The following is a 26,699-nucleotide window of genomic DNA, read 5'->3' as shown; positions in this document are numbered from 1 at the left end:
TCCAGCAAGTCTTGCCTTCTCAGGATGTGTCCAAAGTAAGACAGCTCCACTTTCATCACTTTTGCTTCCAGGGAAAGTTGTGGCTTGGTTTGCTCAAGCCACATGTTTGCCTTTCTGTCGGTCAAGGGCAGTGGTGGCGACCCCACGGCACCTGTGCCACAGCGGCACGCAGAGCCCTCTCTGTCGGCACGCGAGCCAACTCGCCCCAGCAGCGCCCCAGCAGCCGAGCATCGGATAACGGCCACTCGGGGGCCAGGCGCATTCTCCGAAAGGAGTAGCAGTGCCCGGTGATGATGTCATGAGCCACGACTCATTAGCCGCAACTCGTCCGAGCTTTCGCATGGCGGGTCAGTGTGCTGCCGAGGATACACACACACACACACACACACACACAGTGGTTTTTTTGTAAAAGAAAAAAAGGTGCTGGAACTCACGTCTTGGGGTCACACTTTTACACAATGGTCGTTTCCAGCAGTAAGCACTCAGCGCACAACCACACGACCGATCCCAAACCGAGCAGCGCCCCAAGCCGAGCAGCGCCCTCACAATCAGCACCGACACACAAGCAGCCAGCAGGCACTATGTTAATGATTTTTGCTGCGGACCTGCTACGCCAGACAGGGCGATTCACAATCACTTGGAAAAATCCGCAAAAAAAGGTGCCGGAATGCCATTCCAGTACATTCTATGACAAAAAAAGCCCTGTCTGTGTGTGTGTGTGTGTGTGTGTGTGTATTAGCTTGGACTGGCTGTGCATTTTAATACATTTGTTTTTATTAACACAATATTTTAGCTTTGAGTTTTCTTATGAAAAATTGAAATTTAATATCTAAGATTTAGCAAAGAGATGTTCTAATTAACGTTGTGCTGTCCCCCTGGCATATTTGAATCTGCAGCATCATATTCAGGTTTAATTGCAGTGTTGGCACTTTGCGATAAACAAGTGGGTTTTGGGTTGCATCTCAGGCACTTGGTCTCTAAAAGGTTCGCCATCATTTGTCTAGGGTTTTTGCAAAACTTCCATCCAGCTCCATGTTTCAAATATTTTCCATGTTTCAAATATATACATTTTCTTCCTGTCAACTTTCACACCCACACATTGGGACTGGCGAAACACTACTTGGATGATCTTAGCCTTGGCCTCCAGTGAAACATCCTTGTAGACTTGATGATCTTCCTGGTTCCTTCACTGCTACCCTTCCAAGTCTCCGTCTTCTTTGAATTTCTTGACCAGGGAATCCACCTGAATTAATGACTGAGGTAAGGCATTTGCAATCTTTCACAACTGGAGTTCCTTCAGAGTCATCCTTCAAATTGCATAATTCTGCTATCGTCTGGTTTTCTTAATATTCAGAAAGGCATTTTCTTTCATTCCATCAGGGTCATGTCAATCCATAGCTGCTTTCTGCCAGTAGCATCTCTTAAATTACCAGCATATCTTCCAACGGTTTTCACTCCTCCTTCTGATTCACCTTTCCTCATAATCTATACTGTGTACAGATTGAACAGATGGGGAGATAAAATGCACCATTGTCAGATGCCTTTGCCTATAGGAAACCATTCTATTTTTCCATATCCTGTCCTAACAGTAGCTTCTTATCCACAACACAACCTTATGAACCAGGTACACCAATTTCTTTCAGCTTCTCTTGATCCACATGGCCTAAGGCTTCGGTGTAGTCCAAAAAGCATAAACTGATCATCTTCTGAAAGTCTTTGGTGTGCTCCAATAGCCAACGTACATTAGCAATAAGATCCTGAACACTTCCTCCTTTTCGGAATCTCGCTCCAACGCAGGCACTTCCTGGTTGCAACACCTTAAGTATTACTTTGTTTGTATGGGAAACTAGTACAGTTATTGTATTGTTGCTGCCCCCCTTTCATGGGGATTGGAAAGTATACTGAATGTTTCCAATCTGTGGGCCATTGTTTTGTTTGCCATATTTGCTGGCAAATTTTTGCTAGAATTTGGACTGATGCAGTTTCTGCGTTTTAGGATATGATTTATTCTTTATGTTTGATGTCCAGTCTTTTAGACTCTTTTGGATGAAGGCTGCCATGCAAGTGTTCTAAATAATATTTAGTTGACTTTATTGCAAATAATATAGAGATTGCTGAAAATTTCATTTCAGTTTGGTTTTTACAAGAATTTCCTAATGGTCTCCTATCCATATCCAGGCGAGGTCATTGTCTAGTCACACATTTTCTCTGCCCCACTTAATGAGCCTATGCCTGAAATGAAGGAATATTTTGACCTACGTCAATAGTCATATGGTTAAAAAAAATGGGGATAATTTTGCTCAGATTTATAGAGGCGATTTTTTAAAACACATGCTAGTTCAATCATGAACTGGATTCAGTTATAGTTATGCATTCAGATGAAAAATGGATTGTTTCCATACTCAGAAAAATTGGTGCACCTTTTACATGTGAAAAAATCCCCATCTAAAAATCGAACAATTGGGTTGCTAAGTTCAATCCCTTCCGTACAGAATTTATACTAAAAGTATCAGGCAATCTTAGCCTCGAATGTCACCAGGCACTGCGGCAGAAGAATGAAACTTTATTGACATTCACTGATCGTGCTGAGAGGCAAGAAATGGAAAATGATGCTGTTTTGAACAACATTTTTGAAGCAGCCGAGAAAGGATGTGTCGCCCCAAAACGTCAACAAAAATGTCTTCATAAAATGCCTTGGAGTTCAGGAAAGCTGATTTGAAAGAGTCTGATAAGTAGGATTGTATGGCAGGACAATTCAACAAGAAAAGGAATTCCAGAGGCGGTAGAGAGCTTAGCAAATTTGCCAGCATCAAAAAATGGGGATAGAAGACAGAAACAAGATTCAAAATGATTTCAACAAGCTTGAAATATGGGTAGAAAACAGAATGAAATTTGAGACAGACAAGTGCAAAAGTCCTCGTTCAGCAAAGATAAATGAAATGCACAGGAATCAGATGAGACGTTTCCCGCTTGAGAGGAACACGTATAAAAGGGTCTTGGAGCTGCCGTCAGTCACAAACTGAAGATGACTCAGTGGTGAGATGCGTCTGCAAGAAAGGCAAACGTGATGTTAGGTTGCATCAGTAGAAGAATAGTTCTGAAATCATCGGAAGCATTAATTCCACTTCCTCTGGCCAGCCAGACCTCAATGCTCTGTCCAAATCTGGACACCAGATTTTAAAAAGAGTTCAGATAAATTGGAATAAGTTTGGTGGAGGGCAACAGAGATGACCAGTGGAGAAGAAATTAAATTCTAGAAGGGAAGAGTGAAGGAACTGGGGTTGTTTACCTTGAAAAGAGTAGACTGAGGGGAGATACGTAGCGCTTTTCAAATAACTAAAGTGTGTCACTCACTGGAGGAGACAATCATGCTAGGGAAAGTCAAAGGAAGAAGAAGACAAGGAAGACCAACAGTGAAATGGATTGGTTCCATGAAAGAAGCTACTGCCTTGAGCCTTCAGGAGCTGAGCAGGTATTTTGGAGGGCTTTCATTCATGGAGTCACCATAAGTTGGGGGCGACTTGATGGCATATAACAACAAAGGGTGCCACACTGAAGAAGGGCCGCAACCAAGGAATAACCAATTTAAGTTAGAAGAAGGCAGTTTTTGGCTGAACATCAAGACATGTGGAACCAAGCACTGAGGGTGGTGGCGGGCCCTCTGTCCCTGGAGGCATTCAGAGTGGAGACTGGTCAGTTCAATGTCAGTGGGGCTCAATATCTGAATCCTGAAGGAGCTGTCCATGGTCTGAACCAAGATTGGTGAGCAGCTTCAGCACTATGGACAGCTCTTGTAAAGTTCAGAGTAAAATCTGGAGCAGATAAGCAACCCTGCAGACAACCAGCCTCCAATGAGAGTTCAAAACAAAACTGGGCAGCCACCTGTTGGCATTTTACTAGTGGGTTACTCTTGATTTTTCCTCCTTTTCCTTAAATGAAAGGGATGTGTTTGCATGAATTATGAACAAGAGCTCTATCCCTGTGCATCCGTAAGAAACTCTTAATTGTTAAGGTAAGGAAAAGACCTTATTTTCCTATATACTTGAGCCTTTCAGTTTCTGCTGTTCTAAATCCATTACTGTACTTTGCATTGCTCCTAGGTTTTATTTTGGGGTTTGCTTTTATTTTAGATGGTAGTTTCGAACTTGCATATTCTGACTCAGATTCTATTTGACTTCTTTTAATTGTTGGAACCACCCAGAAACTTGAGCCCTTAGGCAGTGAGTAAGAATATGTGAACAAATAATGATGGCTGTGACATTTATTAAGCTTTTGTTCTTCTTACCAGCCCATTCCTTCTAGTCCACATGGGGCTCGAGATCTTGCCACAAAGCTACCTGGAAGAGTGTTGATGCACATTTCTGTCACACTTTTTGCAGGTGGATATGACCTGTTTAATCAGAAGTAGCAACCTCTCCCCTTTGCCATGGCCCAGCTGAAAAAGGCTATTTCCTAGTAATTATGCTTGGGACTGTAGTCTTGGTAACATTATGCAATTTGCTCAGGGGATTCGCTGCATCTCTCGCATCGACCAACTGTGATGCTATGAGGACGGACCGCTGTGTGCTGTGTGTGTTGAGACAGGGAGAGTTGCTTCACTCTGCTCCAGGAACAGTTGGGACGAGATTATGTTCATTCTCCTGACCTCATCTGTATAATAAAAAGCAGTTATGTTTATCGACTCATTGTCCATCATGCCCATTTACAAGATTACCATATTTCCAATCTAATTTCGGTAAAAGAGGATTGCAGACCATTTTTAAATGCATTTTCCAAGCAGGGAGGGCTGGCAGGCAGGGCGAGGGTGTTTATCGGCAAGGGTGTTTGTGAAAGAGCCGCTTTCATCCAACCCAAAGGGGATAATTGCTCCTCTAGAGAGCATGGGCAGAGTTTGCTGGCCCAGGGCTCTTCTCTAGCATCAATAATATTTGTGCATCGTGTGAGTTCAGGCTGGGAGGAGGAGACCGAAGAGATAATTCTCCGAATCTCTGGCGCTATGGAACCCCCACTCATTCCCACGACAACGTGTTCGAGACCAAGCTGCTAAAACGAAATGGGGGAAAATGGATACACCACAGAGCTCGAGTTTTTCTCACAACCAAGGAAATAATTTTATGCAGGCTTGAAGCTCAACAAGAAGCAAACGCTCCAGAGCAAAGCCTACAAATGCAAAAAGCATTGTTTTCCTGAGGGCAAAAGAAGTAGCAGAGAGTAGAAGAGAAACAGTGCACAGTTTCCTTGTGCATTTTCACTGATGCTGCTTCTCTGAATCATTTTGTGCAAATGGCTTTTGTGGGCTGCCTGGAGGGGAAGCATTTGCAGAGGCCCTGGCTGCTGGCAGGCAGTTCCACTACCTGGTCTGTCTTCTCATGCTGCCACCCCCTTTCCTGCCCCTTGTTCTGTCTCCCTCATCCTACCCATCCAGTGGGTAGCTGAGGAAGGGGCACAAATAGATCTGATTGCTTGTAGGGGACTTTTGGAAACAGGCTGAAGGCTGATAAATTCCTGCCCTTGCGCAACCCAGAGGTGTTCAGGGCACAACTGGACAGCCATCTGAGAGGGATGGTTTAACTGGGAGTCCTGCCCTGCATGTGGGGTGGGGGGTGGACCTGATGGCATCCTGGCCCCTTAAAGTTTTGATGCTTTAAACAAACAAACAAACATTCTGTGATTCTACAATTTGCATGTACAAGAAATGTGTCCCCATTCACACTCACAAGATGCAACAAAATCAAGCTGCATCCAAGGTCAAATCGAAGACAGGAACCAGCAGGTGAATGTGAGAACTTGGTCAAAGGGGTGCCCTAAAGGAAGTTAAAGAAAGTCGGAACCCAAAGTCTCGGGGTGCAATTAACAAGGAACACCTTGAAAGTCTACCTTCCGGGCTTCTGTGGCCACTGTTATTGCCAGTTCTCCTCTGCCTCTCACTTCTGGGACAGGTCCTGCTGGAAAAGGTGAAGCGGAGGCAGGTGTTGACACTGGGCCCACGGAGAGGAAGTGCAGATGTGGCATGTGGAGCTTCGTCAGCGGTATTCAGAGGGTTGCATTGCAGAGAAAGACGATGCCGCTTCCTCTTGTTCTTGCACAGTTTGCACGTTAAAATTAGATCCATGAGCTTGCAACAACAAACAACACCAGCACTGTCTGCATACTCTTGAGCAAGAGATGTACACACGTGCCTGCCATATTTAAATTGAGTCACCTTTTGAAAAAAGAGAAGCGTCTTTCTTAGCCATCATAACTAACGATCATCTAAGCTGAGCTGTTTTCTAGGAAATGCCTTGGGACATTTGGGGACTGGACTGCAGTCGCTCTCTCTCTCTCTCTCACTCAAGCAAACAGTTGCCCTGGCAAAGGAAGGTGCTGATCACACCGACAACAGGACAAACATTGGTGGCAGACTTCGGACTGCAGCATCCGATGAATGTCAGGCCACATCCGAGGTTACTTTCTGCAGACTCAAACCACTGCTCCATCCAGCCCATGGTTATCATAGAATCATGGAATAGTCGAGTTGGAAGGGGCCATGAAGGCCATCTGGTCCAGCCCCCAGCTGGTGCCAGATGCCAAGTCACACCCTCCCACTCAGAGGGCTGCCCAGTTTCTTCTCGAATGCCCCCAGGGTGGGAGAGTCCCCCACCTCTCCAGGCAACTGGTCCCACTGTCGTGTTGCTGTGACTGTGAGGAAGCTTTTCCTGATGCCCAGCGTGAATCTCGGTTGCTGCAACTTGGACTGATTCTTCCGTGCCCTGCACTCTGGTATCAGCAAGAAGAGATCTTGACCCTCCTCTCTGTGGCAGCCTTTGAGGGACCTCTAGAGGGATCTCATGTCCCCCCTCAGTCTTCCCTTCTCAAGGCTGAACATGCCCGGTTCTCAGGGGTCTGGCGCTTCAAATAAGTTCCACCTGTGGCCTGCCGTGGTTCAGGCCACTAGGGCTGCTGCGCCACATTTCTGGGACACCGTCTGTCCCCTCAACCTGCTCTCTGTGGACTTGCTGAATTAAAGGTCCAGGGATTGTGAGGGTCTCTCTGGCACCTGATTTTCCCCTTTCACCCTACACGTGCTTCGCCTTTGGTTCACACTACCTTTGAAAACTCCTTGAACATTGTCATTGTCTTGGGTAAGTCAAAAGTCCTTCCTCTCCACTGCTGCTCCCTTAGGAGACAGGGCCCTTAAAGACACGCACGGTTGCGCTCCACATTTCTCCCTCCAAGCAGCTTCAGTCCCACCAGCATCTCTTTGCTTTCTTCTTGCATATGAGTCTCTGAGCATGCACAAAGTGGATATTGAACCCTTTCTAGTGTTCATTTTCCAAAGCTCTCTTTATGAGCCCTTCGTTATCCCAACCCCAGAGGAGGTGCGCTGGGAAAACAGGCATGTTTCCTCCACTCCCCTTGTGTCCCTGTTTCAGCTTCCATCCAGGGATGACTGTGAGCAACTGGATCCACCCCTTTGGGAGGGGGGTTCTTTGCTAGAAAGAAGTCCCATTTCCATGTCCCCTCCCCTAAGCTGTAATCCTCCATGTTCCCACTGGTCTCCCCACCTGCCCTTAAGCTGATCTTCCCCACTTCTGCCTCCTGTTTGGTCCTGAACCCCAAACCATCTCATCCCCCAAATTAGAATCTGAATCATCCATACGACTGGCACAGAGAATCTCCCATGTGGATACCTGAAGTTTGACGGGATGTGCTCATGAGACGCACATGGCCTTTAGAGCATATATAAAATTTGCATATTCAAATATGTGTGTTTGTGTCTGTCCTGTGGGCCTGAGCCCCAGAACCTACTGGTCTCTTGCAGTGCCCCTGCAAATAAACATTTGGCTTAATGTCCTGTTCTCCAGGACAAGTGCATATCCTGGTACCATTCAAAGTTAGCGTGAATGCTAAAACCGGTTCCTCTGATGACAGCAATACCGTTTTATCAACATAATATTGGACATGCAATTTTAATCTTCTGTCCCCTGCAGATGGGGAAATAATTTGGTCTGGATGCAAAATTCATTCAGTTTTAATGCAAACATGAAATGGTTTCCTACTTTAATGTAAGCAGGCATGGGGAAGCACTATTTGGCCTTTGATGCCTAGTTTCAGACTTATTTCTAAACCCCACTGCACAGGGTCTGTTTCAGATCTCCAAACAAGGAAATTTTAATGCATGGGTTGTGGCTGTGAGCCGAAACTCAGCTGTTGTTTGAAATTTGCGCTTCCCTGAATTTTGCAGTGCCATTGTGTATTTGGGGAAAGTGCATGCAGTAATTCATTCAGTTATGAAAAATGCTTTAGATTAGGAGCATTCTTTACAAAAAGCAAGTGCAGGAGGCAAAATGAATGGGTGCATCCCTTTTCCATATATTTAAAGAATCTCCATGATTAAACATTTAAGCATTATGCTGATAGTGTCCATAAAGTCTGTTTTGCAGGCAGTGTTAGTTTTGTTTGGAGGCTGTGTGAATCAGCAAAATTTGCGCTTGCCAAAGTTCTCTGAAACTTGTTCCAAAAAGCCCATATCGACTTCAGTTCATATCAATTTGGGAGTGCGGTTGTTGATTTTTCATTTTGCACAAGAATCCGTGCATGTTTTCATATTTATTTTTCCAGATGCACACTTGAATTGCGCACATTTTTGAAACGGACGTGTAATTCTCCCACTGAATAAAGTATCTTAATGTGCCTTCTTTTGCAAATGTGCCTTGATTTTAGGCACACTTTTCAAAGGTCAAACCCAATTTTGGAGGTCCTTGCATCATGTTACAACCTTGGAAATGCACAGATTACAGCTGCAAATAGCATCCAAATCCATGTACAGTCAGGAAGGTGAAAACTGAGCAATCCGGATAAACGTGAATGGAAACAAATTTCTCAGCCACTCCTAGTGTTTACAAGTTTTGAAAGGGTTGTGTGTCCTTGTGTTACTGAGCATTTAGGGTAAGGATACCCCAAGCATTGATCATAGACACTCAGAAGAGCAAACACCCCAGAAGTGGGAAAGGCACAAATTGGTTTTTTTAATTCCTCCTATTCATATCTCCCTGTTTGCAAAGATTGGGAGTCTAAGCAGCTCACAACATTAAAATTATACAATTAAAACATTCAAAGGCATACACAAGTTAGAAACACAATTAAATCAACGACATATTAAAATTAAATCACAGCACAGCTTAAAAACAGTATAAAAATAAACTATATGATTAACCCAGTGTAAGCACACAGGCCATTCCCAAATGCCTGCTCGGATCAAAAAGGGTTAGCTTACTTACAGAACCCAGACAGTCTTGCCTCCCTAGGAAGGCTGTTTCAGAGCCCTGGGGCAACCACCAAAAAGGCCCTTCTCCATGTTTCTAGCAAACTTGTCTGTGAAGGTGGTGGGACCATCAAAAGGCCCTCCCCAGAAGATCTTCGAAGGCTGGGCAGGCTCAAATGGGAGAATCCAGCCTTTCGTATAGCTGTGCTGTGATCCTATCAGCCTCATCCTCTCTTCCCTGCCCTATGGCAGCAACATAGTTTTGGAAGCGATGAACAAAGGAGTTAATGGATATTGTTGATTAAGGGGTATTTGAATGGCATGGCATGGCATGGCATGGCATTGATGGTTCTCCTTGCTTTCTCTTATGCTGACAAGATGATGTTTATTGACCATAAAGTAATTTTTAGAGGGATTCTCTTGTAAATTTGCAAGGTTGTGATTACTGAACATTGCATCTTGGTGAGTGGATCCCTCTTGCTGATGTGACTCATCATGTAAATGTAATTAACCAATTTTCTCCATTGATGAAGCCTGCAGGTCAAACCACACACCATGAGACATCACCGTGTACCAATAAATGAGGTGCAGTCCGACCCAAAGTATGGAACTTGCTGCCAGGGCTGGAGTCACATCTTCCCAACTAGAATCACTGCCTTGGAAGGAAAGGGAACTGATTGCTTCAGTCCAAATGGTGCTTCAGTCCAAACAATGAAACTGTGGGTTGATGTGGATGCGAGTTCTCCTGAGCAGCTCGTTTTGTTCTCTCCCTGCTCCCCGCCTCAAGCAGGGCGTGGAAAAACTCAAGCAATAACCGATTTTTAGCTTCTGCTCACTTTGACTTTCCACTGTGCTACTCTGGCTCACAAAACTCAACAGACAGTGATGCAAACAGGACGCGGTGGAGTCGCACGTCCCCCATTCGATGAGCATGGTTAAGTTGTGACGCAGACAAGAGTGTCTCCCCGCTCCCCTTCCCCACCTCCCCTGCTGTGGCAGTCTTTACAATTGTCTCTACATTCCTGATATATATACTTTTCCCCACACCTGACAAATAAAAGAGATAGAGAGCCCGGAGAATGGACCGTTCTGCGTTTTGAGCCCTCTCACACAGTTTCCCCGCCACGATGAAAGAGGCTGCCGCCCCAGTGCCAAACACATTTGCTCAGAATGCTTTGGAGGAAGAAAATAACTTTTGGGATATGGAAAAGATTCAAAGTGTTTTAAAAGTAAAACTAAGTAACTGTATTGCAAATTCATAAAGTGAACATTAATAGCTGTGTACAGGCACACCTGGCCACCTAGATCATATTAAAAAAAATGTTTAAGGTGTGTAGATGCATTTCTTCATTGCCTGGGTTTTTTCTTTGCTGGACTTTTGCTGCTTCCCACCCCGTGTCAGGCCAGAGGGTTCCTGACTCCAGCCAAGAGGTTTATCTCCTGCACAAGCAGCGCCAGGTTGCAGCTTTCTGGTTCCTCCGTTGCTTTCTTTTGCTGTCCGAAATTCAGCCATTGTTCACCTCCTACTGAATAAGCCATGGATTTCTGCCACTTCTCTGGCCAATCCCGACTTTCTGTGGCTTGCTTGGCTTATGGAGCTTATGGCCGATAAGTCAGTGTAAGTCCCAAAATGGAGATTTAGACATCCGATCTCACAGAGACAGGATGTTTTGAAGAAAGATTCAACCCCCCCTCCTCGCTGCCCCGCCCAAGAACTTCCAAAGAGCAACGGGGCACAGCGCAGTGGTCCAGTGATTCTATGATTCTCCCGTTATGAAACCGCAACTTTTACGTGAACAAACCCTCCAGATATTCCGTGTGCCCTGCCAACGCCAGGAGAGGCAGCGCTTGTTCCCGGTGGGGCTTTCCTTTCCTGAGAAATGGCAGTGCAAAGAGCCAAGCTTGGTCTGAGGCCAGATTATCATGTGGAGGCATCATGATTCCAGGTCTTCGGCTCGTGATCCGAAGGAGGCCCGGAGAAGAAAGGGCCCCGCGCGGTATCTGGCGTGCTTCGGCCGGGAGCTCAGCAGCGCAGTGTCTGAACGCAGCTCTCTGATAGGGAAGGCCTTGCGATGGCCTCTGGAGGTCTCTGATGGCCAGCGGTGGCTGGCCGCTCAGTGCGCACGACCACTTTGCACTTTCAAGCACAGCCAGTGGGGAGGGGGAGCCCAAGTTGGGGGCTGCCCCAGGGGAGCCGGGTGATGCCGGAGGGATCACGCGTGGGGAAGCAGGGGCTGGGGGGACCGATTAGCCATCAGCCCTTTGCCCTTTCTTGGCGGCGGGGGGGGGGGGGGGCAGTATTTGCATTGCATTCTGCACAGAAGAAGTTGCTTTCCAGAAATCCCAGGGAGACCGGATTGCGAGGTCCCTTGGCTTCCTTTAGGCGGTGCACAAGTGCTGTTTTCCACTGTGCCCTCCTCCCCCTTGTGCTCTGCTGTCCCTCTAGCTGCCGACATGTAAAGTCCAGGGGCACGTCGTGAAGTAACTCCTTCCAACTCCTTTGTTCACCCCACAGAAGAAACTATTTCCAGGAACACTTTTTTGGATGCACTGGGACCCGACTCCTCTGGGTGGGCCTCCCTGGAGAGGAGCAGCCCCAGCTCTACTCGGGCCCCCAGCTGGTAAGCTCTGCTCTCCCAACAGCACCTCATGGATCATGGATTGGACCCAGCTCCTCTGGCTCTGCTGAAAGTCTCTTCCAGGTGCTTCCAACCCCTGTCAGCTCCAGGTTCTGCCCGAACACCTGGAGACGCCTTGAGATGAACTCTCCCTCCTCCACCATCTCTGTGCCTTCTGACCTCCCCTCCCAGGCGTCACCATTCTTATCCAAAGAGCCGGTGCCACCCCAGCCCTGGAAAGGACACCAAGACCAACGGCCTCTCTCATTCCTGACTTTTTCAGGCTGTCCAATGGGAGGCTGCAGCATCACAGTTCCACAAATGTCTCTTGGTTTTGTATTAGCAGGGCTGGAATGTGGATCCCAGTGGCTTGCGATGCTCAGCTCCAGCACCAGCTGAGGGTTTGGTTCCCACCCTTCTGAGACAAGGCTTAGGTGTAGGCTTGATAGCCACTAGCAGTTCCCTCCCGTCTCTCTCTCCCTCTTTCTCTGATGGTGAGTGATCAGCCGATGCCTTGCTTGGATGTTGCACAGGCGAATGGGGACAGCAGCCCCATGGGCAAACGTCTCCAGGTGGATCCAGCCCTTGACTGGGATGGGGCAAGAAGGTGTCCTCCCTGCAGGGCCCAGGAATGGCTTCCAGGTGGCCCTGGGCATGGAAGGGGAAGTCTAAAAAGCTTTTTCCTGAGGGGAAAAGAGTGACAATTGCCGGGCCAGAATGTCAGTCTAAGACGGGACAGGGCCACTGAACATCCGGCTGCGGTGTGGCATCAGGCAAGCCACCGTCTCGCAAACTACCCCCTGCAAAGAGTTGCCGAGAGGTTAATACGGGGTGGTGAGTGGGGGCGGCACCGTGCCTGCAGTCAGTCCCCGGATGCGAATGGCGACACAGACATGCAATGAGCTAGCCGACCGGCCAGTGAATGCACATTTCGCAATCCGTCAGAGGCGCACTCGGGAACGCGCCCTGTACTCGGGAGGGGGTGGCCAGGCGAAGGGCAGCAGTGCGGGCCTCGTTGAGTCACGCGGCTTGCAAAGTGAGCAGCTGCAAAGCTGCACCCGGAAGTAATTGCAGCAATGCTTGCCTGGGCCGTGTTCTTAACACGGAGAGGGCAAGGTCAGATAAACACTCCAGTTGGAGACACAATCCAGGGCCAGTAAGTACATGAGCAACTATTAGCATCTTGCTCCCTCCCCCAAGAATATCATGGGTCACCAAATTCATCCCAGAGACATGCATGCATAAATGCATTCTGGAAGCTCAAACAGCTCGACTGGGGTGTTAGAATCGTCCTTTCTCCAAGGAACATCAACCCCCAGAAACCTGGCGAGGGAAAGAAGGCTGCAGTACCAGGCCCAAGTTCACCTAGGAAACTCTGCAGCTGAATGAGGATATAGACCCTGGACTAGCTTTGCAAATATTCAGGTCCTACCAAAAGACGAGCAAACAGGTCCTAGTTCAAATTAAGCCGCAACTTTCCCTAGAAGCCAAAATGACAAAACTGAGGCTGTCTGACTGTGGGCACATCATGGGAAGGCAAGACTCCCTGGAGAAGACGATCCTGCTACGGCAAGTCCAAGCAGGAGAAGACAAGGAAGGCTAAATACAAGACGGACTGAAGCCACCGAGGGAGCCACAGCCTTGAACTTCGGGGAGCAGAGCTGCTGTGGACAAGGCATTTGGAGGGCTTTCATTCATGGGGTCACCATGACCCAGAGAGGATTTCGTGACACACAACAGCAGCAAGCACAGAACTGTCAACGTAGTGAACACAGACAAACTAGCACAAATAGCGCTTTCACAAAACTGGGTACAGCCTCAAGTCCAGTCACTACAATCCAGACAATGGGCACAGGGCTTGCACTCGTTGGAACGGGAATAGAAACAGAAAAACAGAGCGAGTCAGAAGGGGTCTCCAGGGCCATCTAGTCTGACCCCCGGCTCCAGCCAGCTCCACTCACGACATGCCCACCATGTGGACATCCAGCCTATCCTTGAACACTCGCACCGATGGGGCCTCAGCTACCTCCCGGGGAAGCCCATTCCACACCCTCGGGGTCCTGACTCAGGAAGTGCTTCCTGGCATCCAAATGGATCCTTGGTTCCCTGAGCTTTGCTCCATTGGAGCACGTCCTGCCTTCCTCTGCAGGGGAGAACAGGTCTCTATCCACCTCCATGTGATACCCCCTCACATACCTGTATGTCGCCAACTGACCCCCTCAGAGTCTCCTCTTCTCCAGGCTGAAAAGGCCCAGTTTCCCTGCAAACCGGCCACCAACCTTGTGGCCCTCCGCTGCACTGACTCCAACCTTGCTATATCCTTCCTGTAATGAGGGGCCCAGAACTGAGCACAATACTCCAGTTGCGGGCGCACCAGAGTCGTATAGAGTGGTGGTAATACCTCTCTCGATCTAGAAGCCACACTTCTGGCTATGCAACCAAGGGTGGCGTTCGCCCTCTTGAATCATGGGAATGAATCAGACACATGCACCCTGGGTGCTCATCCAAGCAGGGAGACAAAATGTCCACACATACCCATCAAGGTTCCTGTGCCAGCAGCCTCCCATTAACAGCGCGTTTAGATGCACTGGGAGGTCGATTGGGGTCAGAAAGTTTTAGCATGGACAGTTCATTCATCCTGCAACCTGCTATCAAGTCATGGGAGATGATCTTCCCGGCACAAAGGGGGATCCTCGCACATTCAGCCACCGTGGGCAAGCTGTGTACACAGAATTGAGAGCTCTTTTGGTCAGTTGCACGGAAGGAATTCTGGATTGCTATAAGTAAGACCAAAAACAAAGAGTTTGCACACACTCAGGGATCAGATGCTTTCTTTTGTCTGGTGGCAAGAGTTTAGCCAACACATGTGCATGCCTCCGTTGCCGGGGAAACCAAGCCGTGGATATTCGTTAGAAAGATGGAGCCAGTGTGGACATTTCATTTGAAAAAATACTTTCCCCCAGTGTAATTGTGTTACCGTATTTTTCGCTCTATAAGACGCACTTTCCCCCCCTCAAAAGTAAGGGGAAATGTCTGTGCGTCTTATAGAGCGAATGTGTGTGTGCCTGACGCCCAGGATGCTGCCGGCCGCCTGCACCACGTGGCACCACCTGGCCGGCACGTGCTGCTCCACCCCCCCCCCCGGCGCAGGTGAGAGCTGTGCCGCTCAGGGTGAGGCGTGCGGAGGAGGAGGAGCTGTGGGCTTTAACCCGCCGGCCTCACGGCGAGACGGACTGCTCACCCCCACCACCCGGGAAGACCTGCCACCGGCACACTGTCAGCCCGGCTGCACCACACCTGGCCGGCACGTGCTCGGCGCGCCCTGCTCCAACCCCCTCCTCCGGCGCAGGTGAGAGCTGTTAATCACAGGTCGGTGTGTGTTTTCAAATGGAAATCCGTCTTTTAATGAAGCCCATGGGAAAGTGATGGGGAATGTGCCTGTGATTATCAGGAAGCTTTCCATGGATCCCTCCTCTAAAAACTAGGTGCGTCTTATGGTCAGGTGCGTCTTATAGAGCGAAAAATACGGTAAGCAGAAGCTGCATCCAAATGATATTAGTGATGCAGCTGTATATATTACGTTCAGGAAAAAAGCTATGTACAGATTACATAAAAGACATTATATATTATTACCACCTCCATCCCCGGCCTTGCTGAGAATTTTTCCCTTCGTTGGTCTGCTTTGCTGTGTGTTGATGCCTTCCATATAAAGCAAAGAATTCCCTTGCAAGCCTTTATCTTGTGGGCAAAATTCAGGCCTGGATGAAGTTCTAAATATCCACTGAAGCTAATGGGGGAAGTTTGCAACACTGGAATTGACTCGAGATTGAGAACTTGCTACAGTCCAGGATTGATTTAGCAAAGGGCAGCTGTAACTGAAGAATGAGTGGAGGAGTGACTGGCAGCGGGGGGGGGGGCAATGGGAGGGGGTGGAGCTAGAATCAGAGTCAGGTAGCTAAGAATTCAGAAGAGCGGGCAACAGAATCAGAGGGAGAGGACTAGAATTCTTTATGAATAGAGGTTGTGTCAATCAGGCATCCATCCGTTCTCCAGTGCAAACACCCAGACTCTGAAATTAAGCCTGAGTGTTGAGTGCACCTTAGCTGTATGCACCTGAGAGCAATTTTGCTCGCGTTTTAGGTGATGCATATCCTCATTTCTGGTGATTCACAAGGGGTCACCCACAGGGGTCTTGCTGAAAAAGGCCGTCTCTCTGACATTGTTGAAAAACATGCTAAATATGGTGGCAGCCTTGGAAATGAGCAGCACCCTCAAGTGGCTTGATCCTCAAATCACATTTGCATGTTTGAACCATGTTCTGTTGGCATGAGGATGGCTCATTGCAGAGAGATCCAAGACACACAGGGTGGGAAGTCCAGAGGGAGACATGTTTGAGAGAGAGAGAGAGAGAGAGAGAGAGAGAGAGAGAGAGAGAGAGAGAGAATGAGAATTCCCTGAAATAACTAACTAGACCAAGAGATTAACTGCTCAGATCTCACTGGGGAATATTTTTAGCTAGGTAGGTCAGGTCTTGGAGAACCCCTGAGCATCTGGAGAGGAGAGGGAGCAGGTGAAGAGTCATGGGACCCAGGAAGGCAATGTGGCTTCTTCTCAGCCCACCCAGGTGAGTCTGAGACACAAACTAGACAACTGCTGGACCGTGTCTTCCCTCTGAATGGAACGATTCCAGGTTTATTGTCCATTAGCATGATTCCAGGCAACCTTCCATGGTAGGGCGTCAAGGGGGCTGCTGAAGGAACCTCGTGTGTGTGTCAGGGATGTGTGCCTGTGTGCCACTTTGGACAGGGTGACCGGTTGGGGTCTGTACACACAGTCACACCTGGGTACCCCCGTCCCACCTTGTTGCTGTCCAGATGTTTGGCTCTAACATCCAGTCTGCTTAGAACCAAGGCATGCGGTTCAAGAGAACCTGGACACTCGGCTGGGCAGATGGGCAGCCCAGAGTGCAGGGCCGGCAATGGGGACTCGGTGCAAAAGCAGAAACTGCGTTGGCCTCCGCTGAAGCTTGGGCTGGCTTGGAAGCCGTTTCTCCCTGAATCTGCCTACTCATGTCTTGTGAAATTTCCCTCTCCCATTCTGTGTGTGTGTGACTATTTTTAGGACTGGCAGAGGAAGAGTAAAGGCAGACACACGAGAGGGCTAGCATAGTATAAATGCCAGCAAGTATCTGAATCAAAAGCCGGCTGTCTGCAAATCATATTTTGTGTGCGTGTGTTTTGCACGGTCCCAGAAGCCAAGAGACAGAAAGAATTGGCTGTCATTCGTCCCTTGGACAGAATTAAAGGCAGATGGGAGGGCTTTTGCTACCTCATTGCACAGAGACAGATGGCTTCCGGTTGCTGGAAGGTCTGGGGGTGAGGTGGGGCAGGATGGGAGATGTGGGACCCAGGCAGATGTTTCCTGGTAGCAGTAATGGGGAGACACAGGGGGCAGCTGGCCATCTCTGCCCCCCTTCCTTGCACAGCAGCACGGCCTGCCCCCATCTGCCCTTTCTCCTCTCTCCCCTCTGTGGGCAGCAGACTTGTCAGACGGCTGCCAAGAACCCCAAGACTCACCTGCCCAAGGGAGAGAGAAAGATAAAGGCATCACACACACATGGGTTGCTAGGCAACCGCAACATCCTTGTTCTCTTTCCCATCCCTGAAATAGATCCCAAGTAGACCCGCGGCATGCAGATTTCTGGGAGGGGAGGCAAACCGTTCACGGCAGCTCCCAGGAGGAGGGCTGCGGGGAGAGGTCCGGGTGGACTCGGAGGCACAGAGCACTGCCTGACTTCCCAGGCCGATAAGCATCTGTGCCTTTATCCGGGCAGGGATAGCCTGGCGACAGTTTTCCATGTATAGGAAACCTCTTGGTTGGAGTACTGCAGTGCGTTGTACGTGGGGCTGGCTTTGCAAATGGCCAGAGAGCTTCCGCGGGCCCAAAAGGGAGCAGCGAGGCAGCGAAAGGGGGCTGGCTCACAGGAACGCTTTACCATCTGCACTGGCTGCCCATCTGGGCCTGAGTCAAAGCGCTGGTATTAACATTCAAAGCCCCAAGCGGACTGGGGCCAGGTTGCCCAAGCAAGCATCCCCTCCACCCGTACCTGCCCAGAAGGAAGGCAGACGCAGGGCTGCTCGGAGGAGGGCCTTTTCTGCTGTGGCTCCCTGATTGTGGAGTTAACTTCCAAGGGAGGCTCCCTTGGCACGAGGTGCCAGATGGAGACCTTATTTTCCCAAGGATTTTGGTTTCCCATCTTTTAAAATTCTATGCTGTCCTTTAAATCATTTTACTGCTGCTCAGTTTTGCTCTAGTTATCACTTCTATACTGTTTAACTATTTGCATTTCTATCCTGTATTTTAACCTGCATTTTACGTTTTGAATTGTTTGACATCTCTGTGAACGGCCCAGAGAACTTTGCAGGCTAGTATAATAAACAAACAAACAAACAAACAACCCCCCCCCCCTGCTTTTCCCATCCCTCTTCAAGGTGTGGTCAGATGGCCCAGGACGCAATGACCTTGCAGGAGCCGCTGAAAGGTGACCGGGTGTCCCTTGTATAGCACAGTCTTCTGTTTGAAGGACCTTTCTGTCTTATTCCTGTTTAAGGAGAAAGATCCATAAGAACTCTTATTTTATCTATTTATTGGATTTATATCCAGGGTTTTTCTTTTTCCAAAGAACTGGAGCAGCTTACACCATTCTCCTCCTGCTGTTCTCCATCTTATCCCCACAAGAACAGCCCTGCGAGGTAGGCTGGGCTGAGAGTCTGTGACTGGCCCAGACTCGCACAGTGGGCTCCATGGCTGAGCGGGGATTTGAACCCGGATCGCCTGAGTGCCAGAGCCGTGCCCTTAGCCACTGCACCGCACGGGCTCCAATGACTCGGGCCTGGCCAGCCAGTTGACTGGGTGAGCTGTCAGGCACAGGCCAACAGACTTCCACGCTGCAACGAGCTGGACTGTATCCCTGTGCAAATGATAAGATCCATTCTAAATTTGCAGCTAGGCACAAACATTCTTGCATTGACATGCTTTGCAGAGCCCCGTTGCCTTTGCCCTCTTTTGGAGGGAATCCGTAAGTAGCTGCTGAACGCCCACAGTGCGGTTCGGGTCCCTGCTCATCCTCGGAGCCCACAAGTGACCGTCAGCCAGTGCTCCCTGTCCCCCGAGTCCACCTCCCTGGGTTGCTGTGAGGAGAACCCTGGGGAGGGCAGCACTGCCCTCTGGCATTGCAAGCCCCTTGGGAGAGCCCTCCCCATGGCTCCCCACCGCCCCGGGAGCCAGCCCTCCCAGCAGCTGCGATTCCTCTGTGCCCATTCTCTCCAGATGGGCAGAGCGTGAGCGGGCCTGGCCGCCCCTTGCCTGGGCCAGGCTGGGGGGGGCAGGGGGGGCGGCTGCAGGGGACGGCAAGGGGGAATTCCAGGCAGCAGCCCTTGCAAGCGGGGCCCTGCGGATGGAGGAGCGCTGCCTCCCACGCCTGGTCTTGCCGCCTTCCCTGGGGAGGGAAGAATCGCTCGGGCTGCCTTGAGCTCTCTGGAAAGAAGGACCTGCGTTCAATTAGCTGAATCCCCCAATACACGAATCCATTGATTAAATATGTTAATAGGACGCAGCAATTAAATCCGTGCATTTTTTAAAGGAAACGAAGCGATGCAATGAATAAATCATGTTCCTTGTGTGCTCTTGCTCCTGCCCTGGACAGACTTTAGCCGGAGGCATTCAGCCTGCACCTGTGACGGGGAAATGAGGGAGGGGCTGCACACCAAGGCCGCCTCCCAAGGGCCAGGTGTGCAGGTAGGCAGGTGCCTCCGGCCCTTCGGAGTTCTAGTGCAAAGGCCTGCTTTGAACTGAATGCATCTCCACCTCTTGCAGTAGTCATGGGGATGTGTTGGCGGCTTCTCTGCAGACCCTGGGGGTAAATCCGGGGTCATGCTAGCCCAGAGATGCTTGAGCAAGCTGAGATGGAGCAAATGGAGTTTGGACACTGGGTGTCCAGCGCTCTAATCACTAGGCCAACTGGTTTCAGGGAACATAATCAATGAGCATATCTTATTTATTTATTTATTTATTTATTTATTTATGGCATATGGCGTAGAATGCAGCATCATTGTCTAAAATTCACTGAAACATGCATGAAATGTGTATACCGTGTCAATTATTTTAAAATAAGAACCATAAATTATTTTAAAAACATGAGATACGAATGATGAATAAAATTATGGGTAAAAGTAAGTTATGTAGAATCTCCTATCAGGGCTTGGACGGAATGGGAGACCAGGTGAGTGACGAGCTGTGCAACTGGTCAAAAGTTTGGTGGACTCAGATTTTAACAAGGCCAAACATACCAGCTTTTCCCACTGGCTCATTCCACATATTCTGAAATAATGGATATATTGGAGAATTTAATAGGGAATGTGGCAAGACATTGATTACACCATTCATAACAGACCTTCATGGTAACAGTTCTTCCACTTTATATTTGGTATTTGGTATTCGGTATTCAATTTGTTTAGGAGATGTATCCTTTCATATCACTGGAAATGTTGCCAAGTTCTTTATGCAAGTTAGGAAAAAATATGGTCACCCTCCTGAGTGAAGATCCTGTATTCACTGCCCTTGTTTCAACAGTGTTTTCATTTTACTGTTGCTATTTTTATTTTGGTATCCCTTTTCCTCTTCCGAGACTGTAATAAGTGAATTATGGTGAGCTGTTATCAGACTTTCAGCTCAGCCTACCTTGCAGGGTTGTTGTTGTGGGGCTAAGATTGCAAGTAGGAGGAAGAGGATGATGCAAGCTGCTTTGAGATGGTTGTAGGAAAAAGGCAGGATATAAATCTAATTAATTAATTAAAAATATTCCAGGACAGTTGCTGATGGTCATCCCTCTGTGAGGCTAGACCTAGAGACATGGGGGCCCAGGCTGGGAAAGAAGAAACTGCACTCGGAGCACGTTCCATTCACACACAACGACAGCAAGCGAATGGGGGCAAGCACAGTCCAAGGCACAGTGCGGGTGGCGCGCCTCCCTTGACCGTCACAGCTCCCTGCCTCAGGTTTGATCCCCGGTGGGATTGGAGAAACTGCAGGTGCTGGTCCATGGGGAAAAGAGCGGGATGCGGGCAGCAAGTAGGGCACCCAGGGCTCACAGAGATGCCATCCTGGGATGTCTTGATCAGCAGGGCGGCCGGTGGCACCTGCCCCCACCAACTCGGAACTGCTGGGTCCCTCTGAGTTTCCCTGCAGTTCTGGGGTGAATTGAGCAAGAATAGGCTGTTCTGGATAGTGCAATTAGGACTTGGCAGGGTGATTCTATAGCCCCCAAGAGGGGAAAAGGGTGGTCTTCAGGAATGGGGCTGGGGGCACTCCAGCAGGCAAGAAGAGAAGGAAAGTGACTAGAGAATCCCAGGAGTTGCAGGACACCGAAGACTCCACACATCCCTTTCCATTTCTATATCACTTTGCTTGCTTTTATTGTTCAACAAGAAAATCCACATGAATTTGTGGACACAATTTTCTCCAATTTTTCCTAACATATTTTTGTAGGCAATTTCCCCCAATTTAATATGTTTTCCTGCATCATTTCCAGGAATAAACACTTGCTTCTTCGCACTTTCCCCCAGCATATGCGTTTTGCATGGATTGTTCTGATTGCAGAACTGCACTGCGCTTTCATCATAGTGTGAATTTGGAAGATTAATTGCACTTGGGTCCATATCTCAGTTTGGAAAGTGCAAAAGCTGAATGAGTTTCTCCCCACATTTACCAGGCGCCCTCTGGTTCACCCCATAGGAGTCGTGGTGGTGGGGATTTCCCAGGTGGATTGCATTTCAGAGCATTGATCTGGGAGCTGCAGATCCATCCGTCCGTCCATCCAAGCTTTTCTATCCTGTCCTATTACAGAAAGTCTCCGGATGGTCTAGAAACACAAAACTCATTTCCTGCTGTGCGGCCTGGAGCAATTTGTTGCCGTGACCCATCACAACCCGTCCTCCAAATGGGTCCCCCCATTCCTGAAAAGGTAAAAGGGGAAGGCCATTCGACCCCCCTCTTTTTGTTCCCCAACAGGCCCTCTGCTCCATCAGCCAAACATTATGGATGAAACACGGAGAGAACGAAAAAGCAGGTGGATCTTACAGGGAGGTCATGTTGGCAGCTGCTACGCATCTCAAATAGTTCTGGTCAAGAACACGAGGAACTGAGAGAGGATGCCGAGATGAGGAGCAGAACATCCAGAGAGCACCGTTACTATTATTCGAAGTTCAGGAAGGGGAAGGGGAAGCTATGTTCTAGGGGGCAGGACCAGTGGAGTCTGGGCATGGGAGCACCCCAAACCACAGTGGGGGGAGCTCCCCCGGGCCGGATTGAACCTTCATCCGCCAATGGTCACGCTCCATCATCAAGATAGCCAAAGCTTGTAACAATGCCCACGCATGATCCAGGCTGTGGACCAGTGGATTTATCCAAAGAGGAAGAGGAACAGGAGCTAAGGTGGGCTATGAAAATCATTCCTCCACCTGCAGCCCAAGCCGCCCCCTCTAGGCCAGTGGTGGCGAACCCATGGCATGTGTGCCGCAGTGGGCACACAGAGCCCTCTCTGTCGGCACGCGAGCCAAGTCGCGCCAGCATCGCCCCAGCAGCCGAGCATCGGAGAACAGCGCACTCGGGGGCCATGCGCATGCTTGGAAAGGAGTAGTGGCACCAGGCGATGACGTCACGAGCCGTGACTCAGCCGAGCTTTTGCATGGCAAGTCAGTGTGCTGCCAAGGATATATATATTTGCTTGGATTGGCTGTGAGTTGTTTTTTTTCTAAACTAAAACCTCAGTGCAGTGTTGGCACTTTGCGATAAATAAGTGGGTTTTGGGTTGCACTTGGTCTCTAAAAGGTTTGCCATCACTGCTCTAGGCCAACCCCCCAGGCCCCGTTCTGTTTCCTGCTCCAACACGCTGCTTCCCCTTGCCTCATCCTCTTCTTGCCTCCCGCTGTCTTAGCATGGCGGCGCTCCATGACTCACCGAACCCGTTCCCTTCTTACCTCTTTGGGCCACATAACTTGCTGAAGTCATGCATGCTTTTTTTTAAAGTGCACTTCAATTGGCCACTTTGAAGAAAAGACACTGAAACTGAAGCATCTGTCCTTGTTCATCACATTTTGGGGCTCAGGGCTGCATCTTTTTTCCTGTGCGTTAGGAGGACCTGGAGTAATTTCTCCCCACGCCGGGACAGTTCTCACCTGCAGATTCAAGCCCAGTAAGGGCAGCTCTAGTTTTGGGGGGCCACAAGAAAGAGTCCTCTGGGGGAGCCCTTTACATGTTGATGTGCCTCCTCCAGCTTATCGCACAGCAACAGCAAGCAGGTTGGCCAGGAGCTGCCATATTGGTTTCCCACAATGCCCCTGATGTCATGCCACCTTATCCAGAGAGAGCCGAAAACAGCTGTCTGGATAAAATGCATGGCACGAGGTGTGGGGATTGTGGGAACAGTTGCCACAGAACCTTGCTCCAAACACGGGCTCATAATTTGCTTCTCCTTGCCGTCGCCATATTAGAATTAGGAAAGCACTGAATGAAGGAAAGGTGTCCCATGCTTTCAAAAAATGGCTCAGCATGCCACTTTCCCAACAGTATAAATATTCTCTGCGGGCAAAGATCAGTGATGTGAGGGCACTGAAACAAGGAGGATTCCTCCAGCAAGGAAAACAAGGCAGGTGACCTCATTGCTATCAGTCCCTTTCCTTAGCACTGTTTACAGTGCATCACGAGGAAATTATCTGCCCCTCCCAATTAAGAGGGAGCGGAGGTGGCCACAGGGAAAAGAAGCACTGAAATGCCAGAAACGATGCGTGCTGGACTCCCATCAAGCGACAGCCACCCTGTGGCCCTTATCCAGCGCATCACTTCAGTTCACTGCCAAGCCTTCCCCTGCAGATCGCCTTCTGGGCTTGCCTTTGCATCACAGTCCTTGGCTGCTGCAACTCCAAGCCACTAGCCAGCTCAGTTGTCATATTCCATGACTAAATATTTCCTTGTCAAAAACAAATGCAATGATTTGCCAGAGAGTTTTGTTTTTGAAGAAAAAACACTTCTTTTGACAGCTGTCAAAAGAAGTGTTCATGAAAAGAGGCGGCCTCTTCTGTTCCATTTTCCTAAGGAGCTTGAGACCTGGGAAAGTGAAGAAAAGTAAAAGAACACTGGGAGCGATGGAAGGACCCTGAAAAGCCCCGAATGGAAAAAAAGCCTCCACCGCCTTTATGAGCCAAGACCCCCTCCCCCGCCTTCTGCATTCCCGTGTCAGCTCTCCATTTGGCAGCTGTCAAGGAAATGCAAAGTCACCAATGATAAATAAAACTGCCTCCCCATCCAATTTCTCCTTACCAGGCAAAATTCTGCACACCTCTGTCAGGTCTCCCCTTCCTCGCTGTTTATCTGAGCCAGTCTTCACTCTTGTAACTGTTCCTCACAGGAGATTCCTGTGGCAATTCTGTGCACAGCCCTCATATGCAACCTGCAGTTCCCCTGTGCTTTATCTGGGCACTGGTGATGTGGACGCGGCCATGAATGTGCCAAAGGAACTGTCCTTATGCACAGCTGTAGAGAGTGCAAAATTCAGAAACTACAAACAGAACACCGGGGAACTCCACAAGCTTTCTGGAACTCTCCAAGGTTTTTAAAAAATAGTCCTGAGTTTAACCAGGAGCATCCCCAGTTAAAAGGGTCCTTCAGGCCTGTGTGCTCAGAGTTACAATCCAATGTACCTCGAGGGACCCAGGGTTGGAATTTTGCAAGTGAATTTCTCACTCCGCTTCTGGTCTGCTCGAGTGCATTTAAATGCAACCCAAGAGTTTTACACACACGGGGACTTGCTTTTCCCACAGAGCTTCTTCAGCAAAATGTCTGAAGAAATCCAAGTTTGGGAGAAACAGCCTTGGTTGGGGGCAGGGGTGGGCTGGGAGGAAAGGTGGTCATGCAATGGTCAATGTGCTTATCTTTGGTGTCATGAGTACAGGTTAGGGGACAAGTGGCTGGAGAGCAGCACTTGTGAAAGGGACCTCAGAGTGCTGGTTGACTGCAGGCTGAACATGAGTCAGCCGTGTGATGTGGTGGCCAAGAGGGTGAACGCCACCCTTGGTGGCATAGCCAGAAGCGTGGCTTCTAGATCGAGAGAGGTAGTACTACCACTCTGTATGACTCTGGTGCACCTGCAGCTGGAGTATTGTGCTCAGTTTTGGGCCCCTCATTACCAGAGGGACATAGCAAGGTTGGAATCAGCACAGCGAAGGGCCGCTAGGATGCTGGCTGGTCTGCAGGGGAAGCCATATGAGGAGAGACAGAGGGAGCTGAGTCTTTCAGCCTGGAGAGGAGGAGACTCCGTGGGGGCCTTTAGCGACATACAGGTATGTGGCGGGGGGGGGGGGGGCGGCCACACAGAGGTGGGTCGTGACCTGTTTTCCGCTGCAATGGAGGGCAGGATGTGTTCCAATGGAGCAAAGCTCAGGGAACCAAGATTTAGGGTGGATGCCAGGAAGTACTTCCTGATGGTTGGCACCCCGAGGGTATGGAATGGGCTTCCACAGGAGGTGGTTGATGCCCCAATGGTGAGGGGTTTAAGGAAAGGCTGGACATGCACATGGTAGGCCTATCATGAATGGAGCCAGCTGGAGCTGGGGGTCAGACTAGATGGCCTTGCTCTGTTTCTGTTGCTACCTCTGCTTTGGTAGGGGAGAAAAAAACCCCTCCCCTCAGATGACCCTGTGCTTACCCCACTGCCTTTCTCCATTGCATAACAAAACTCCGCTAGACTGTTTGCCACTTCAGTCCCATTATTATTTTTTAAAATAATGGTGGGAGACACAATTAACACCTCTGACATGCTGCCCTTCTGTGAGAATGAGGAATCCCTTGCTGGCACCAGGGCCGTCGGTTCCCTTCCTCTCTCCAGGAGCAGCAAGGGCTTAAGTGTGGGTAGGAGGCAGCTTAGCAGCTGAAATAAAACCAGCCCATTTTCATCTTCTTCCTGAAAATCCGATTAGGCAGTAAGAGGGCTGATACCAACAGGGCAGTAAAGCCATCTTTCCCATTTTCTCTTTTGGTGCCCCCTGCCCCCCACAGTGCAAACATTGATCTATTGACTCATGGATCAGGCGATTGGCCAAAAATATGGCGAAGCAGAAGAGACAGGAGCAGGGAAATGGATCGGAGATTCCGCCGCCCATTCTCTGTCCAGCCAAGCTCGGCATCCAGCAACAGCAAGGCTAAGGGGAGGGGAGCATGGGTTTGGGTGTGTGTGTTTTAATTAAATAAACAAATACATAAAGAGTCCATTTGCTAAATGCCCTCAACATCTGGAGCAAGCTTCCTTTCCAAAAAAGCATCTCTGTGCTGAGCGCCAAGGGATTGTTTCCACAGGCAAATGTAACTGGCTTAAAAAGATAAAGAGACCAAAATATTTAAAAGGGCGATGAAAGCATTTTGCAGCCGATGGCTGCGGGAAGTGAAACATTTAGAGGCTTAAGAAGCAAGAATGAATCATCTGTCATGGTTGGCTCAGCACATGGACCCTTTGCCCAGATGCAGCTGGTAGAGTCCACGTACAATAATTTGATGGCCTTCCACAGTCGGGTGGTAGATCTGGCCAGAGGCATGGTTTGGCTGAACCCCTTGTCAGATTTGCGGGGATGCGGTGGTGTCATGTCCTGTTACATGAATCAGCTGGTGAGCCGGCACGTCGCAGCAAAGAAAAATTTTAAAATAGCGTATTGTCGTCCCTGTGAAACTCCCTTGGGCCATGATCCCAGGCTGCTCTCAAGTGAGGGATCAGCAATGCTTTTTGGTAAAAT

The sequence above is a fragment of the Varanus komodoensis genome, unplaced genomic scaffold (genome assembly GCF_004798865.1).
Source record: "Varanus komodoensis strain SLA01 unplaced genomic scaffold, ASM479886v1 scaffold27, whole genome shotgun sequence".
NCBI lineage: Eukaryota > Metazoa > Chordata > Lepidosauria > Squamata > Varanidae > Varanus > Varanus komodoensis.
Note: the sequence above shows the minus strand (reverse complement) of the source record.